Here is a 16,760-nt window from a genome sequence, read left to right as displayed (position 1 = left end):
CACCTTATCAGTCCCTGTACAGTTAACTATAGATGCCCAGGGCATAGGTGCATCCAAGGCCTACCAGGGGCTGCAGCATATCTTTTGCCACCCCTGGCTGGCTATCCAAACTGACACAACTGGCTGATCACTCAGCTGGGGCAAGGTCGTGTAATCACCCCTTGCTTAGATATAGTATACCTATATCTAAACCTATATCTGGACACATATATATACCTATAAGTCACTCCTATGGCAGGCCTTAACAATCCTGGAGGCAGAGTGCGTGGTTTTATGTGAGATGGTGCTCTAGCATGAGCTGAGGCTGTCGGGCCAATTCCCTAAGCTGTTCCGGGATAGTGCCATACCATATACTCTTAAGTGCATTATAATCCTCGCGGTTACTTGCTAACTTTGGTTTGGCATTATCAAAACATGTCGTGTAAGGTGTCATACGCTTTGGAATACTACCCCCTCGCCAGTCCTGGCGACGGGGGTAGCATGCCACCCTTTTAGAGGGAGAAGACATGTTACTTTGCTTAAACGCGGTTAAATCTAACCAAAGCCCCAGCATCACAAAATGGACGCTGCTGCCACAGACACGAGTCTGACCTCCTACTGCTGACTGAAACTCCCGCAGGGGAGGCCTGGACAATAGATATCCTGTCACAGGGAGGTGTCACACCACCCCAGACAGGAGATAGTGGATTGTAGCAGGGAGGGTTGAATGAAACTAGACACTGCCTGGGGAGCACAAGGCTTCCCATGCATAGTCCAGTTCAAACCGGTGCTGGGACCCTCAAGTCCCAGCTCTGGCACGAAGCTGGACAAAGGGAAAGGGGTGTAACCACCCCCTTCCTGGGTTCCACCCATAGGAGGACCTAGCAGGTAATCCAGCCCCTTGATTTGGAATAAAGGTAGGAGCTGTGCCAACGCACATCAGATTATCTTGACAAACTCTGGACCCTTCGACATCCCACTTGACGTGGAAGACTGAAGAATCTCCCTTGTGGTCAAGGAGTGACCACCCGGTGCAAACAGGCACCATCCAGTGCCTCACCGTTTGCTTTGTTGCAGTTCCTGCCGGAACTCGAGCGACAGAGTTCGACAAGACCCAGCGTTCCTGCCTTCCAACAGCCCGATCCACAGTCCCAGCAAGTCTGAGACCCGTGGAGGTGACCCGCCATCTTGGAAAAACTACGAAGTGCTGACCGTGCAGCTCCCGAGGCTCCCTCGACGCTGTGCATTGGGGTTTGAGAAGCCCCAGCCTCAAGCAGCTTTTGCACCAAAGCTCACCCCTCCACACTCTCCGAGTGCTGCGTGGGGCCCTTCTGCATCTTTCTGCTCGACGCGTTGGTCCGGTCTCTTTCCCGTTGGCTAGTGACCCCAGTACCGACGAACCTTTGAATTTGCTCTGCCAGTCGGGTTGCTCTGGACTGGCCCACGCTCCCCTGAAAAGGAGCACCCGCTCTGACCTTCCTGGTCCGAGTAAGAAGTGATCTTCGAATCCTGCGTGGGTTGCGTTTGCCAAGGTTTGTTTGCTCCAATCCGGAAGCCGACACCGCCGACAGCGAGAGCCTTCGTGGGACAGCTCGTGATCCACTCCTGGACATCCTCGGTGCCCCAGAGTCCACGTGGCAGCGGAGACAAGCTTCACGACAACCACCTGATTGCGCCTGACATTGCCTGGTTCCTTCCTGGTTCCACCCTGGTCACTGCTGAGTGACCCAGACTCTTTCCCATCTGATTTCAGGTTCTCTACATCTTACATCTCCCTTGGATCGCACCGGACACTTCTCTTCTGGCCGCCTGCAGCATCTTCATCTCCAGGCTCCATAGATCTACTCGACGAAAGCCAACACGACTTTGCACCTGTGCACCCGCTTTCTGTGGGTGAGGTAACTCTTGACCGCCGGTGCTCCTGTAGTGGTATACACTCTACTGTCTAAGTCTTAAGTTTGGTATTTCTAGCCTAGTCGGAAGACTCCTAAAACTGTAACTCGATAACTTTTACGCACCATTGACTTTGCATTGGTGCATGTGTGTCCTTTTAGCGCTGCACCCGATTCCCGTGGGCTTTTCCCGACTTCATCACTGCTAGTCCCGATTAGTCCCAGCGATTCTCCAGGCCCTAGGCCTGACCATTGTTCGATTAGTGATACTTATACCACTTATTTAGTATATGGTTTGAGTGGCCCCTGGCTTCATCCAAATTGTGCAACTTCCATATGTTTTACTGTGCTTTTGTTTAAACGCTTGTGCTTCTATACTCATAAAGAGTCTAGGGGATTATTCTGAGAATAAATACATATATTTTTATAATATATAACTTGTGTGGTGTCCTTTCATTTGATATTACAGTATTGTGATTGGTAAAACAGCTGGCTTCACATGCCCTCTTGAGTTAAGCCTTTAAGGCTGCTTAGTCCATGCTACCCTTAGGATAGCTTGTCTATAAGGTTGACTTACAACCAGACACCATAAGGGGTTGTTTGGACTGATACAAGGTGCCCCCAGAATTGGAGACATCATATATCAGGCCAACTTCTCACACCTTGGTACACTGAACAGCTTAGGACACAAAACAAAAATGTTGTCGTCTGGAAAGGAGGTGGAGACTCACCCGATCCGGAGAATAAAGCTAACTATAAATTAGCCATACTCAAGTATAAAAAACTCATCAGTAAAGAAAAAACAAGTCCTTTCACTACAGCGATACTGCTAGCTAAAAAATTGTCAAAATAACTTTTCTTGACAGTAAAACGATTAGCCAAATGCACTGAGACTGCTGATTCACCCAAAACCCAGGCATTCTGCGACGAGGTGGCTACATTTTTCCAAGATAAAGTTAAGGAGGTTTACGACAGTTTTGCTAAACCCACGGTTCAAGAAATAGCTGCCTTTTCAGTGGCTTCAGTCAGACATGGGACTGCCGGTATTGCGCAAGGCACCCGCGCTGACTGTATCTATCCTCCTGAATTATCTACTTTTCCGCCACTGACAATGGAAGCAACAATAAACTTACTAAAATTCACCAAATCAGGTTTTCCACTGGACCTATGCCCTCCAAAATTATTCCATCTTTTACCTGAGATTTTTGCGCCTCACTTGATGCCCATTTTTAATCAAATGTTCTCATCTTGCACATTCCCCACCAGCTGGAAGCTGACCTCCTTGCTTCACCTTTTAAAAAAACCAAATCTTGTTGATACTGATCCTAAGAACTACCGCCCGATCTCCAGACTTCCGCTACCAGCGAAAATGGTGGAGAAAGCCATGAATAGTTTTCTATCAGAATACATTGAAAGGAATGATTTCTTTCATGACACTCAATTCGGGTTTCGAAAACATCATAGTACCGAATTGGCTTTGATTACAGCTTCAGAAATGATTAGGCAAACCGTCGGCTTGGGGGTAGCAGTGCAGCACTTGTGCTGCTTGACCTCTCAGCGGCGTTTGACACAGTGAACCGTCAAACTCCTGGAAGTCCTAAAGGGAATCGGCGTCAAAGGGAATGCACTTACCCTACTTGAATCATTCTTGTCGGATGGGTAACCATTTGTAGCTTTCGATAACCTTAGATCACCCAAGTGTACATTACCATGTGGGATGCCACAAGGATTTTCCCTAGACCCAACTCTTTTTAATATTTATGTTGCACCATTGGCGAAACTGATCAGGCCCTTGAGTTTTTCTGCTGTTTCCTATGCAGATGATACTCAGATTATCGTCTCAGTATCAGGACCCCCCCACTGACACTGTAAAACATTCAATGTCTGCCTTCGTCAGGTTGGGGAATGGATGGCTACTAATTGCCTAAAACTTTTGGTGCTCACACTAACATCTGGTCACTTCATTTCTGGCCCCTGGAATGGGGGCCACTACCAACTCCAGTGATCAAGGTTAAGAACCTGGTAGTCACTTTTGATTCCAAACTTTCAGTTGAATACCACGTCAATCAGGTTACCTCCCTCTCTTTCTATACATTAAAAATGCTACTAAAAATCCTTCCATTCATCCCAGCTGAGCTCAATTAAATTAGTGGTTTCAGCACTTGTCCCCTCAAGGGCTGATTGCTGCAATGGGCTCTTTGTCAACCTCCGGAAAAAATGCTTAGCTAAATTGCAGGTTGTGCAAAATGCGCCAGCCAGGCTCCTGTTGAACATACCAAGACGCAAATCTGTGTCAATGGCACTCCAGTATCTACACTGGCTGCCAATAAAAGGACGTATAGAGTTCAAGGCTCTATGTTTAAGACCACACAGGACATAGGACCGGAATTTTTAAAACGGAATTTGATACCCGATGTTCCAGTACGCAAACTTCGCTCATCCTCTGCAAATGATCTTGTTGTTCCCATGGTCAAAAAATGTTCCTGGGGGGGGGGAATCTTTTTATTGGGCGCAACTAGGTTGTGGAACTCTCTCCCAATAAAACTGAAACTGTTAGCTTTCAGGAAGGCGTTAAAGACTTAGTTGTTTAGTCTTTAAGGTCACTGCGAACTCCTTAGCCGAAATTCTGTCTCATTGCGCAAGCGCCTTGACACCCTCGGGTGATTGTTTGCGCTCTATAAGTTTTAATTTCATTTCATCTCTGCCAACTCCACCCCTCAGGTGGGGGAGGTGAAGCACAACTTCGAGTCCCTGCCATCTTGACAATGGGGGACCCAACAACCAGGGACAGGCTCATGCCCCCCTCCTACTGGAGAGTGGCACAATAGGTGATGTACCCACCCCAGGGAAGGGACCCATTGGTGTTGCCCTTTACCTACCTGTAACACCCCTAAATCTAGTATTTATGGGGCACCCTGAATCTTGCTTCCTCAAATCCAGAAATGACAAGAAAGAAGATAAGAAGAAGGACCGAAAAGCCGTGCGGAGCTAACAAGAGGACGACGCCCACTGACTTGTCCCCAGCCCTACAGGCCTGTTACCCCTCGAACCTGCTCCTGCGAAATCCCGGTGTGTCCTTCAGCCAGCAACCTTAAAAACCCCAGAGGACCTGCCTGACTTCACTTCAAATTACTGCGTCTCCTGTGAACACTGGATTTAATCAAATGCAACCTCTGGCTCTAGCCGTATACCTCAAATCCAGCCACTCTGCACCCGCCGAACCCGGCCTGAGCTTGTATGGAAAAACACCATGAGGAGGTCCCCCCGGCGATTGTGACCCAAGATCCGGAGATCCCAGCCTCAATCCAGAGGATTCCTGCTACCGCGACCAAGAGCGGGTAAGACTTTCCGACGCAAAAAGGCACCCCTACACTTGATGCCCCACTGCCTTATGTGCCACTACAAATGGTGCCTAACCAACCCAAGACATCCCAACTCGCCTCCCAAATTGGTGGCACTCATAAGATCTTCGTCCCTGAGCCTGGAGTGTTTTTTTTGACTGGAGTCTCCCCATAGCAAACAACGGGGCGCCCGGCGCCAAAACAGCGCTCCGCACCCGGCCGCCCCAATGCCGCTGAGGGTGCACCTTTTGGGCTGACCTGCAACTCCAGCTGCCCTGAGCTAAACCTCAGGAGCTTTGCTCCCACAGCCGTGAGGCCTGCTTGCTGACAGCCACCAACCGGAGAACCCCTATCCTCCATAGGATAACATTGGGCCTCAACACTCTGCACCCCGGCTACCCTAGTGCCGCTGAGGGTGTACCTAGAGGGCATCACTGACCCTGGGGGACCCCTGAGTCTAACCCCAGAACTTTAACTGCCACAGTCGATATCTTACCTTTTTCTCCCAAAAAGTTTCTAAGGGTGGAGTTTTGAAACCTGAAAATATTCTTTAAAAGTTGTACGAATAACCAAAACTTATTTACTTACCTGCTTGCAGGAAATGTCCCAGTGCTGAATCTAGGTATCCAGCATGGAGTTAAAAAAGTAACGTAAAAAATAACTTACCTGTAACTCACTGAAAAAGCCTAATCATTTCGATGTACTGTATTTGCTAAGAATTGCAACCTACTGCATCCCCTGTAAATCAAACAAAGTACAATTCCTATTGCATTTTCAAACTGTTCAGTAACTTATTACTGTAAAGTATTTAATGTTTACCTGTGCCAGGCTTGCTCGGTTCTAAAATAGAACAACCGTATATTTTTTATACAAAAACCATTGGCCTAGAATTCAGTTCTTGAGTGTGTTAATTAATTTGCTGACTGAGTGTGTACATCAAATGCTGTCCTCTGATACTGCCTTACTGTTCGATCACTCTACCACAAATGGTTGTATGTTGGAACAACGAGTTCCACAACCACGACTTCCCTAACAACGAGGTCGCAACCACGACCTTGTCTAAACCACGACTTTTTTTCACGCATTCTTTTACCACGTTTTCTACTACCCAGATCCCCCAACCCCTTAAAAACTAATTGCACCCACCCTAAATATAAACACGATTACCCACACACACCTGAGGCAAATCTTGTGCTATATTTTTCTTTCACCTCCTCGAATATTCCTCACCGCCCTTCCTTTCCTTCGGCGAGAGAGATCTTGTTACAGGGCTTAGCTCCGAAGCCTCACTCTCTTTTTTCTTTAGCAAAGTAGATTTTGATGACTTTTGGCAATGGAAGAACAAAATATTGATTAGTCCAAGGAGCCCTGCTATAGTGCGCCTTTTTAACTTGGAATTCCGGATATCTGTGATGTGCATTTCTTCTTGTTAATGGTATTCACAAATTTAAATATGTTAAACGCTTCGCCCGGTTGCTCTGCCCTCCTGCCAGTCACACTGTGTTGCTGCTGTATTTCGAACAGAAACTAGCAGCACAAAAACAGTTTCATGAAATTCTGCCATAATTTCTCTAAACGCATCCCATTTCCGTACACCATTATAATATTCCGCCTTCGCCTGCTCATTTGCACATGCCCTGGCATAGTTTACAGCTGATGAAAGCCACAATCTGTGAGGAGTGTTAGGCGTGTTGCTGACGTCACTTTCCTAAGGAGAAACATGAAACATGATTGTAGAGTGTCTGCATGCGCTCTGCATACCTGCGCTCGGAGAGGATGTTATACGTTCCTTGCTTGGCTGATTAAATCATGTGACCCTGCCAAATCCGCAGGTATGGAGAGGGGGGGATGGGACGGGTTCCAAGTTAGAAGAGTGCATTGCAGTCTGGGAATCGTTGTTAATAAGAGTCGTTGTTCATGACTTGTCGTTGTTCGGACTTCGTTTTTCAGGTAAGTCGTCATTACAACTTCGTTGTTTAGGATGTTTCCCACCACAAATAGAGAGTAAGGTTCTATCTAACTTTAACCTCTGCCTACCTCTGGGGACATCCTGGACTCTTTACACACTATACCTCACTTTGGTGTTGTATATATAGAGCCAGTTTCCTACACCAGGACCCAGGAGGTGCTTTGACCATCAAATGACACACATTCGAGAACCACCAAGAAGCACTAACAATATTGTTCGCCGCTAACAACCTGGAAAGAAAAAGCATAATAAGAACATCAAACCAGGCCCAATGGGCCAACCAATTCCCCTCCCTCCCAAGCCCCTCCTCCCCCTACCTCCACACTTTACCCCAGAAAGCATCTGTCACCCTTGAACAACTACCCGTTAACTAGGTATATCAGGAGAGAACACCTAGGGCATATAGACTTCTCGCTGGGAACATCCATAACAAGATTTTCTGTATTGTTGTTCTGGACAGCTTGCACTATGCTCTTAGAAACAATACGCAAAAAGGTTCAATACTAAAGGTTTACATTCTTATGCAAATTGTGGTCAGTGTGTGTATTTGGTTTTCTGATTTATCCTTCACCAGATATTTCTTTTCTTTTGTATATAATATGTTTTCAAAGCAATTACGTTCCCCAATAGACTACGGCGTGTCAACAAAATTCGATTTATTAAGATGGATAATACGGAATTGAGCTGAAAAGAGCAATTGATACTGTAGTCTCATAGCATGCAGCTTCTGTTTGACTTTGAGATAGGAACGCCTTTGCTGTTGCACCTCATGTGTATAGTCAGGGAAAAGGAGGACCTTGGCCTCTCTGCATCGGAGATCAGACTGCCTTTGGGCTTTCCCGAGAATTGCATCCATGTCCATGTGGTTCAGAATACGACCTAATATCGTCAGGGGTAAAGCATCAGGAGGCGGTCTAGGAGCTAACGCCTGATGTTGCGCCAAGAGTGATTTTCTGCACCTTCAGCGCGTCTATGGAGTTCCAATGTTCGGTCGACGATCTTGGTGTAACTGGGCCACATCAATCCTCACCTCTGCAAACTTTGCCTCCACCGTGGTCTGCAATGTCTGGATGGCCTGTAGAATAACAGACATGTCACTTGAAGAAGGAGCTGATTTATTGCTGTCTGTATGGCCCGGGGGGTCATTAATTCATCTGCATCTGTGTGGAGGTAGAGCGAGCTGGCTTATGCTTGCCCATGGCCATTAGTCGGTGGGATGGGAATGATACACCGTAATCTCTGATCCGGTTTCCTCCACCACCAGAGTTCTTGAGCCCCACTTCTGAAGGGCCCAGCCAGCGTGGACCTTGTACTGCTCAGAACGACGGGGGCCAGAGGTCAACACCATAGGGTCCCAGGATCCAGAGTCTAAATCCTTCAAATAATCCACAGACAGTCTCAGCTAGGTCCAGCACACCCCCTCCCACATCACAGCCTCCTCAATGGGGCGAGGCTTGAGCCCACAGATGAGTAGGGTGGTCTGCTGTATGGAGACAGGTGAGCTGGTATACCTCTGGGAAAGCACGGGCCCCTGCCAGCCACCAGTGTAGTCTTCAGGGGAGGGCGGCCCCAGTAGGGCAGCGCAGGACCCCCCCCCCCCCCCCCCTTCTATAGATTAACAAGAAAAAAAGAAAGAAAATAAAGTAGCAGCATATATACACACATTGATCCTCCTTGAACCTGTACACTATGTATCCTCTAAGCAACCCCATATAGAATCAAATTATTGCAGAGCTCGTATTCCCCTAGCTCTGGCTAGAGCCTTCTCTCTTTCAGCAATTTCTCTCGCTATTACCCACCACTCGGTTGCAGAGGGAGGCTTAGATGAAATCCAGGCTCTAGCTATTGTGAGTCGGCCTGCTACTAACATTATTGCAATTATATATTTATAGCCTTGACTGTCCTCTTTATAGCAAGAATATCTGCTGCCAAAATACTTCCAGTTCAGGACACGTAACAAACATGTGATCCAGATCGGCTGCCTTAGCCCACATTCGGGGCACTTACAATGCGCACCTCCAGATGTCCTTCCTTGTACGCCCCCACCTTGGGACCAACTAGCTATCTTCTTTGGAGTATAGTAGAGTGCACAGATCGTCCTGAACTGTTGCAGCTCTAGGCTAAACGAATGCAACGATCGCTCTATAACGTCACATGCCGTCTTAACCCCTTCTAAAGTAACATTGATCCCCAGAGTCTCACTCCATCTAGATGCTAGTTTTTCGCAGGCATCAACTCTAAACTGACAGAGGGATTGGTACATCATGCTAATTGCTCCCTTCCGCTTTGCGCATGTAAACCCTCCCATATTGTAGAACTTGATAAGTTTCGTAGTACAAGGTGTCTTCTAAAATAGTCCCTAAACTGGAGGTATTTGAAAAACATTCGCTGTGGAATTACGAATGTAAGCTGCAAGTGCTCAAATGATCTAAAACCCTTGCTATCATATAGTTGACCCAAATGTTGAATACCATACCTTGCTCATTGCTGACCCTCAGAGTCCTGAAATATTGCAGGCAACATTGGATTATCCCGGAGAAGGAGTTTATCATATAGGAGAGAAGTAGAGGACCTATCCATAACACCCTGCCATATGTGTACACAGTCCCTGATTACCTTGTACCGAACCCGTTTAAAATAGTTGGGGTCATTGATTCTATATACGAACATATGACTCTCCGGAACAAGAACAAACCAATGTCAAAAGTCCAGTTTATCTCGAAGAAGACTACACAAACGGCGTACAAACGCTGCCCAATAGTACAATTTAAAATCGGGCAGTTCTACAAGCCCCCCCCTGATAATATGGAAGTTTCATTAGTCCTATAGCCCGTCTTGATTTTTTGAATCCCCAGTTGAAACTACTCAGTACTGCATCTCGCTTATTACAAAAAGAATTGGGGATACGCCGTGGGATTGAGCAGAATAGGTATAGAAATTTCAGTAAGACCTTCATCTTAATAATATTACACCTGCCCAGAATACTAATTGGGAGTTTATGGCAGCATTTCAATTGCTTGATAGTACTTGCCAACAATGAATCGTAATTTAATGCATTTATGTGTTCAATCATAGGAGATATATGGACCCCTAAATATGTGGCTGTCGGGAAAGCGCCCGTAATAGGATGTTCCAGCGGAAAATTAAGAAGTTCTTGTGTTTTGTTAACATTTAGCATATAGCCTGAAAAAAGGCCAAATTTCTTAGCTTCCATATTGATATCCTCTATAGCAAGTGCTGGATCAGCCATAAAAATGGCTATGTCATCTTCATACGCAGTGACCTTTAACTGCCGCTGCTCTATTATCATCGTAGGTATCCGAACATTAGCCTGAAGTGACTTAATAAATGGTTCAATATAGAGGGCAAAAAGCAAGGGGGAGAGAGGGCAACTCTGTCTAGTACCACAGTGAATTAAAAATTGAGCTGTTTATATACCAGCATAACGTAGTTTAGCCTCTACTATACAAAGCTTGGACCCACTTGCCGTATTTATCCCTTTCTCCAAATGCGATAAGTGTTGCTCGCAGATAATCCCAAGCCACCCGGTCAGAGGCCTTTTCTGCATCTAATAAGACCTTGCCGAGATTTCTCTTAAGCTTCCCAGTAGCATCAAAAGCCGCCACCGCAGTGTTGACATGAGCAGCGGTGTCTCTCCCCTGTATAAATCCACTCTGCGGGGGGGGGGCGGGGCGGGGGGGGGGTTGGGGGAACCAACCCGGCCATCATAGGGGCTAACCGGGTGGCCAGTATCTTAGCAAATACTTTAGCATCTGAATTTATTAGAGAGATCAGCTTGCAAATTGCCTGACACAATTGAAGGTAAACGCCATTGCGGACTAAGATATGCAGAACACTGAGCATGTGGTCACTACCTCTATTACGATGTTGAAGACCCAAAACAATCTCCTTTTCTTATAAATTTGAATAGCTTGTGAGAGGTGAGAAAGGGGGACAGTGTGCATATTACAGGGGTGCAGTGCATGGATTACCCCCGGTGTAATAACCTGCGCTATACCAATCCTGATTTCCCTGCAGTGCTGAAGAAGGATTCTAGCTGCAACATTGGTTATGAGGGCAATCAGTCAGAAGAAAAAATCAAGCACCCACAGATACACCACAAGATGTTAGTCAACCTGTTGTTATTCTCCCTCCTCCAAATGGCTAGGGTGGGAGACCCCTCCACTACTGCAAAAGCAACACAGCTCTGCTGAATGGATTGACATTAGTAACATTGTTGAATTTAAAACATTTTAAGCTGATTGTGCTTGAGTTAAGAGAGACCAGGTTTCGCTTGTTCTTTCGGGCTGGGCTACAGTGTTGCTGAAGGATAGAGAAGGGACAGTGCTGTCTTTGTGCAGGGCAGGAAATTGTTAGATACATCAGTAAACCCCCATTCAACACAAATAAAGAAGCATGCCAGGTGGAACCTCAATACCCTGTCCAAAGGGAAATATATGGTGACAGAGGATGGACTTAGACAGAAGATTGAACAGTACATCAGGGCCACATTTGCTGCGTGATCTAGACACGCCCTTGGTGGTAATGTAACGTATATCATTAAAACTGCCCAATAAAGATCTTAGAAGAGAATGGATTTCCATAAACTGGGGTTGTTGGGGAGAGGTTTGAAATGTGACTCAGGTGGTGTAGACGTTTTGTGTTCAACCAATGCTGAGATAATTTCATGCTATTTATCCTCTGCCTGTAGCGGTTCTCCTAGAACCCAAAAGCTCAGTATGTTGAAAACTAGGTTGACCTTTGGAGAAGTTGGGAAGAAGATGGGGAATATTAGAAGGGGTGAGTACGCTTTTGTTCTGGAATGATGTGTGTGTGTACATGTGAGAAGGGTAGCAAAGGCAGGACATTGTTAGCAAACTTTCCCAAAATGTGACCGGTCTTAATTCTGCAAAAGAGATTCTTAGAAAGACCTTTAGAAGCACACCACTTACTGTTCAGAACTGTGAGCCTTCAATATCACAATAAATGCAGAGGTAGGATTACTAGGAAGGCACAATGTACACATATGAATGAAGACCGCTAGGAGGGACCTGAATGGAAGGTACATTTTAGCATAGGTGACTATTCAGTACAGATCCACGACACTATTTGATATCTATTTCTCAAACTTGAACTTAGAACTTTAGGTAGAGTTGGTGGCGAAGGGTGATTCCGATTAAGGGCCTGATTACAATCTTGGCCGATAGGTTTACTCTGTCACAAACGTGACTAATATCCCATCCGCCAAATTACAATTACCTTATATCCTATGGAACTTGTAATACAGTGGACAGAATATCTGTCACGTTTGTGATAGAGTATCCCATCCACCAAGATCGTAATCGGGGCCCTTGGAGTGTGAACAGCCTTGGTACTTCGTAAAAATACACACATTTATCTTTGGTCATCTGAACTCCTAAAGATTGAATAATTCCTTGGAAAATTACTTTTTTCTTGCTTGTTCATTTGATGTATACATCACTTTTTTCCTGAGTAAAGATTTACCAGGAAGATTACAGGCATCTCTAACATCTTCATATATGACATTGGAGGCCAGGGTTAGGTAGGAGAAACAAGTTTCTAGAAGGACAGCTGACCATGGAGAAATAGAGCACCAAAGAAAAAGAAACAGTTGTGACGAGACAAGTGACAAAGGTTAGGTGGTAGATAAATGTTCTTCTTTGCTATAAGGCTGAGATATTACTACTCTAACAAAATACAGAAAGGGAAACAAAATGGGTAAGCTGTTATTTGTCCACCTGAGATTTTGGAAATCTAAAGTTTGTATATCACAGTTGAGATCCCTGATGGGATCAGGATGTCAGAAGTGAACACGACAAACACCATGTCTTTAGAACATACTATGGATGCTATACTGTAGAGCAATTGAGTCTATGGAGAGGTATAGGACTACATGAGGAAGCTGACCAGCCCAGTTCATTGCCTTATCTAATGGCAGAGCTCAACCGACCTATAAAGATATAGAAAGTCAAAGTAGTGAGCAGGCTGTTGATGCTGAAAGAAAATGCTACGCCCAGACAGCTGTGTCGCAGGATTTTATAAGATCTTTGAGGATCACCTGACCACTTATTTCATAATATTCAAACTTGTTTTAGAGGGGGTATTATTATTTTGCAGTTTAAACTAAAGGAAACACCAGGTGTGCACCCACAAAAACAAATGCAGATGGACAAGAGAACTCCCCCCTCCCCCAGATGTCCTATAGCTGTATACTTCTAAAAGTAAAGAAGAAAAAGGGACAATGCCAGAATTCAACAGACCAGTATTGAATTGACACCCTTTGCGTCACCTGGCACTGGGTTATTGATGCAGCAGGGTATTTTTCAACTTCTTCCGTCAACGATCCCAAGTAATAGTACTTGAGCTAACCGCCCCACACCTTATAAAGTTTTCGATGGTAACCCCTACTAGCTTACGTGACCTTTTCTGCCACCATGTAAATATCCATGTCCTGTCTCTGTTCAGGTACTGTTATGGTTTCCATGACCAAGCTATATCCCTCTTTGCCACAAGCAAGCCTAGGCCGCAAAACAGTAATTAGCCTTGTTGAAGTTCTACATCATTGGGTATTGTCAAAAGAGTGAACTTTGATTCCAGCGGATTTGACTGTTCCAGAATATTATGAAGTTCTCTAATAATTATCATCAACAAAAGAGCGCCAAAAGGAAACACAGTGAACCCCTGTCTCACAGTGAAAACAAGGTGAAAATGTATCTAAAATATAAATGGTCACTAAATTATGTAAAGGGCAAACAAATGGAAAATTAATTATTTTCTAAAAGAACCCTCACTCACCCTAGAGGTGACATGCTTCATCATTGGGTTCTGTCACAGGGGGGCTGACTATATCCGCCTGTGTGCTACCACGCCTGCAAGTGCAGCGGAGCTGGTGAGTGTGAAGGTGGTGATCAGTGAAAAAAAGTGTATTAAAAGATCACAACTGTGCCTTAACAGACTTTATTAGGGGCCAGTTGTTCACATTAAAAACTGTGTGGTCGCTGGATTTTTTTAATTTTTATCCAGGAATTCCAAAAAGTGACTGGTCAACATGTTTCTGCTGTTGAAGCTAAGGTCAGCTCAGCTTTCTTCAGGACCAAATTTAAATTAAGAAAATTCCTACGGGGGTCCAGGCACGCTAAGGTCTGTCCACACCGTTAGCAAATGGGAATGAGGGTAGATAAACAATTTGTACTCTCCTCTAGATAACTCACGGTTTACCCGTCCATAAGACTCCTGCTACTCATCAGGCGGAGTATCTGTAGATAAACAGACATATCAATTCTTATAACATATGCCCTTATGTATTGCATGACCATTATCAAACACAATTATTCTATTCATAAGTTGGATATCAACTCTCCCCTTGATTGTTCATCAGGGAATTTATGTTAGTGATGTTTTCTTTATCATGAATCACAGATAATGTTAATTCAATGTTTTATACAGTCATTGATGTAGAATGTATCAATTCTTGATTTATGCAGAAAATTCTATTTTGCAAACAATTCGTATCAACAGCAAAGTATAATCAGAATATGGCTCTCAGAATCCATTAGTAGTGACTAGGTGGTCAAAAGAGAAGTTTTAGCAGTTCTTAGGGAAAATGTTGCACTTACATTATTTTATGGTGCAAACCGCTTCATGGGCTGAAAGGGATAGGCAAATCTTCACTCACAGTTATAACCAGTTCAAACCCAAAATTGAGCTATTCAGTTGTCACATAGATTACAATTATTGAGCATATAGATGCTCTCGAATTCAAAATCACTACTCTCTCGAGTGAACCGCTCCGTTACACGTGTTACTCACTTCAAACTGCAAGGCTCGCCGTCTTTACACCTATTTGGTTTCTCCCAGTGGCCCGTAACACGATGTTTGCAGCGTTCCTTGTCCGTTAATGTTGATTCTTTGTCGAAGGGCGTGTGACGTCACGCGTCACGGAACGTCAACATTGCACGTGACCGGTAAGGATTACCATTCGGGTGTATACAGAATGAGACCAAAACGGCAGGTTTCTATATTTATTAGGTTATTTGAAACAAACCCAATCTCATCTCAAAACGGGTTTAGTTACATCCTATGCGTTTCTCTGATTTTATAACGCGGACATGGTTCCGGATGCGAGTACCATGTCCGCGTTCTACACCCGAATGGTAATCCCTACCGGTCACGTGCAATGTTGACGTTCCGTGACGCGTGACGTCACACGTCCTTCGACAAAGAATCAACATTAACGGACAAGGAACGCTGCAAACATCGTGTTACGGGCCACTGGGAGAAACCAAATAGATGTAAAGACGGCGAGCCTTGCAGTTTGAAGTGAGTAACACGTGTAACGGAGCGGTTCACTCGAGAGAGTAGTGATTTTGAATTCGAGAGCGTCTATATGCTCAATAATTGTAATCTATGTGACAACTGAATAGCTCAATTCACCGATCGATAACTGATGGGTACTTTTATAAATGTGGAGGTATCCTGTGGCACTTGATTCACTTTGGTACTTTATGTTCATTTTGGAGCTCCAGGCATTGTTTAACAGTCATTTCTTATAGACCCACAGTCACTCATTGGTTTATCTACTGTTTGAGTGGGGAATGTGATTGTATGTGGTCTTTAAACCTTCCCTTGGACCCCTATCTCTAACGGTTGTGTTATATTGCTCTAATGTGCCTTGTAGCTCTCTCCGTGTCTATTTCAAAGCAAGTGCTTGCTGATCTACAGCAACAGTCAATTAAATGTATTTGTGGGCAGCAGGGTACAGTTTCTCTGAATCTTTTCATGTCCCCCAATAGCAAAGGCAGCTTGGCAGCACCTGATGTAGTTAAGCGTCATGAGGCAGGCAGTTTTTTTCAATGAGCAAATTGGAACGGAAATGGATACAAAGGCCATAATGGCCAGTACATAATGCAATGTAGTGTGGCTGAAGGGAGAGGTGAGAACCTGGAACATGTATTTAAGCCAAGTGACCCGGACAACACCAGAAGAATAGAATCAGGTCTTGCGAAAACTGGGCCTTGCAATCTTTCCCTTATGCAAGAGGCTGTTTTTACCGGTGGGTCGGAAGAGGTATTGAGGGCATGGTGACTGCTAGATTCACAGATATGAAGAAGAGTGGTGAATGCTGACAGACTTGATCCACAATGGATAGATTCAGTCAAGGAATACAAACAATTCTTTCAAGTTCCAGACCAGGAGAAGGTTTTATTTTTCAATTGAGACGCTAAGCTCTATTATCCCCTACGAGGAAACGGGAAATAGACCACTAGGGCGAGTCAGAAATGTATATGTAGTAACACTATGTCAGTAGGCATTATTTTCCATATCTATACAATTTTGCCAACCAGAGGACGACCACTGCTGTAATGTGTATTTCAGAGCGCATACACAACGGATCTGGGTAAGGCCATGGAGTGGGGTGATAAATGGAGGGATGTTCAGAGTGCTCTCAGTGCATCTTATTCCAAGATTCCAGTTTTAGAATGTTTATGTACCAAACACCACTATGGTTAAAGAAGTTTTACCCAGCTCTTAAGTTCTTGAAACTCTGGACAGAGGACA

At 44.9% G+C, this 16,760-nt stretch overlaps 1 protein-coding gene across 2 annotated transcripts in view; it reads left to right on the top strand.

The window, feature by feature from the left end:
* The window catches only part of LOC147722941 (uncharacterized), a 796,795-nt gene that overhangs the window by 250,797 nt on the left and 529,238 nt on the right, over positions 1-16,760 (top strand). The window lies entirely within an intron of this gene.

The sequence above is a fragment of the Lissotriton vulgaris genome, chromosome 4_1, assembly GCF_964263255.1.
Source record: "Lissotriton vulgaris chromosome 4_1, aLisVul1.2, whole genome shotgun sequence".
Classification (NCBI taxonomy): domain Eukaryota; kingdom Metazoa; phylum Chordata; class Amphibia; order Caudata; family Salamandridae; genus Lissotriton; species Lissotriton vulgaris.
Note: the sequence above shows the minus strand (reverse complement) of the source record. Positions and strands in the feature narration are given on the sequence as shown.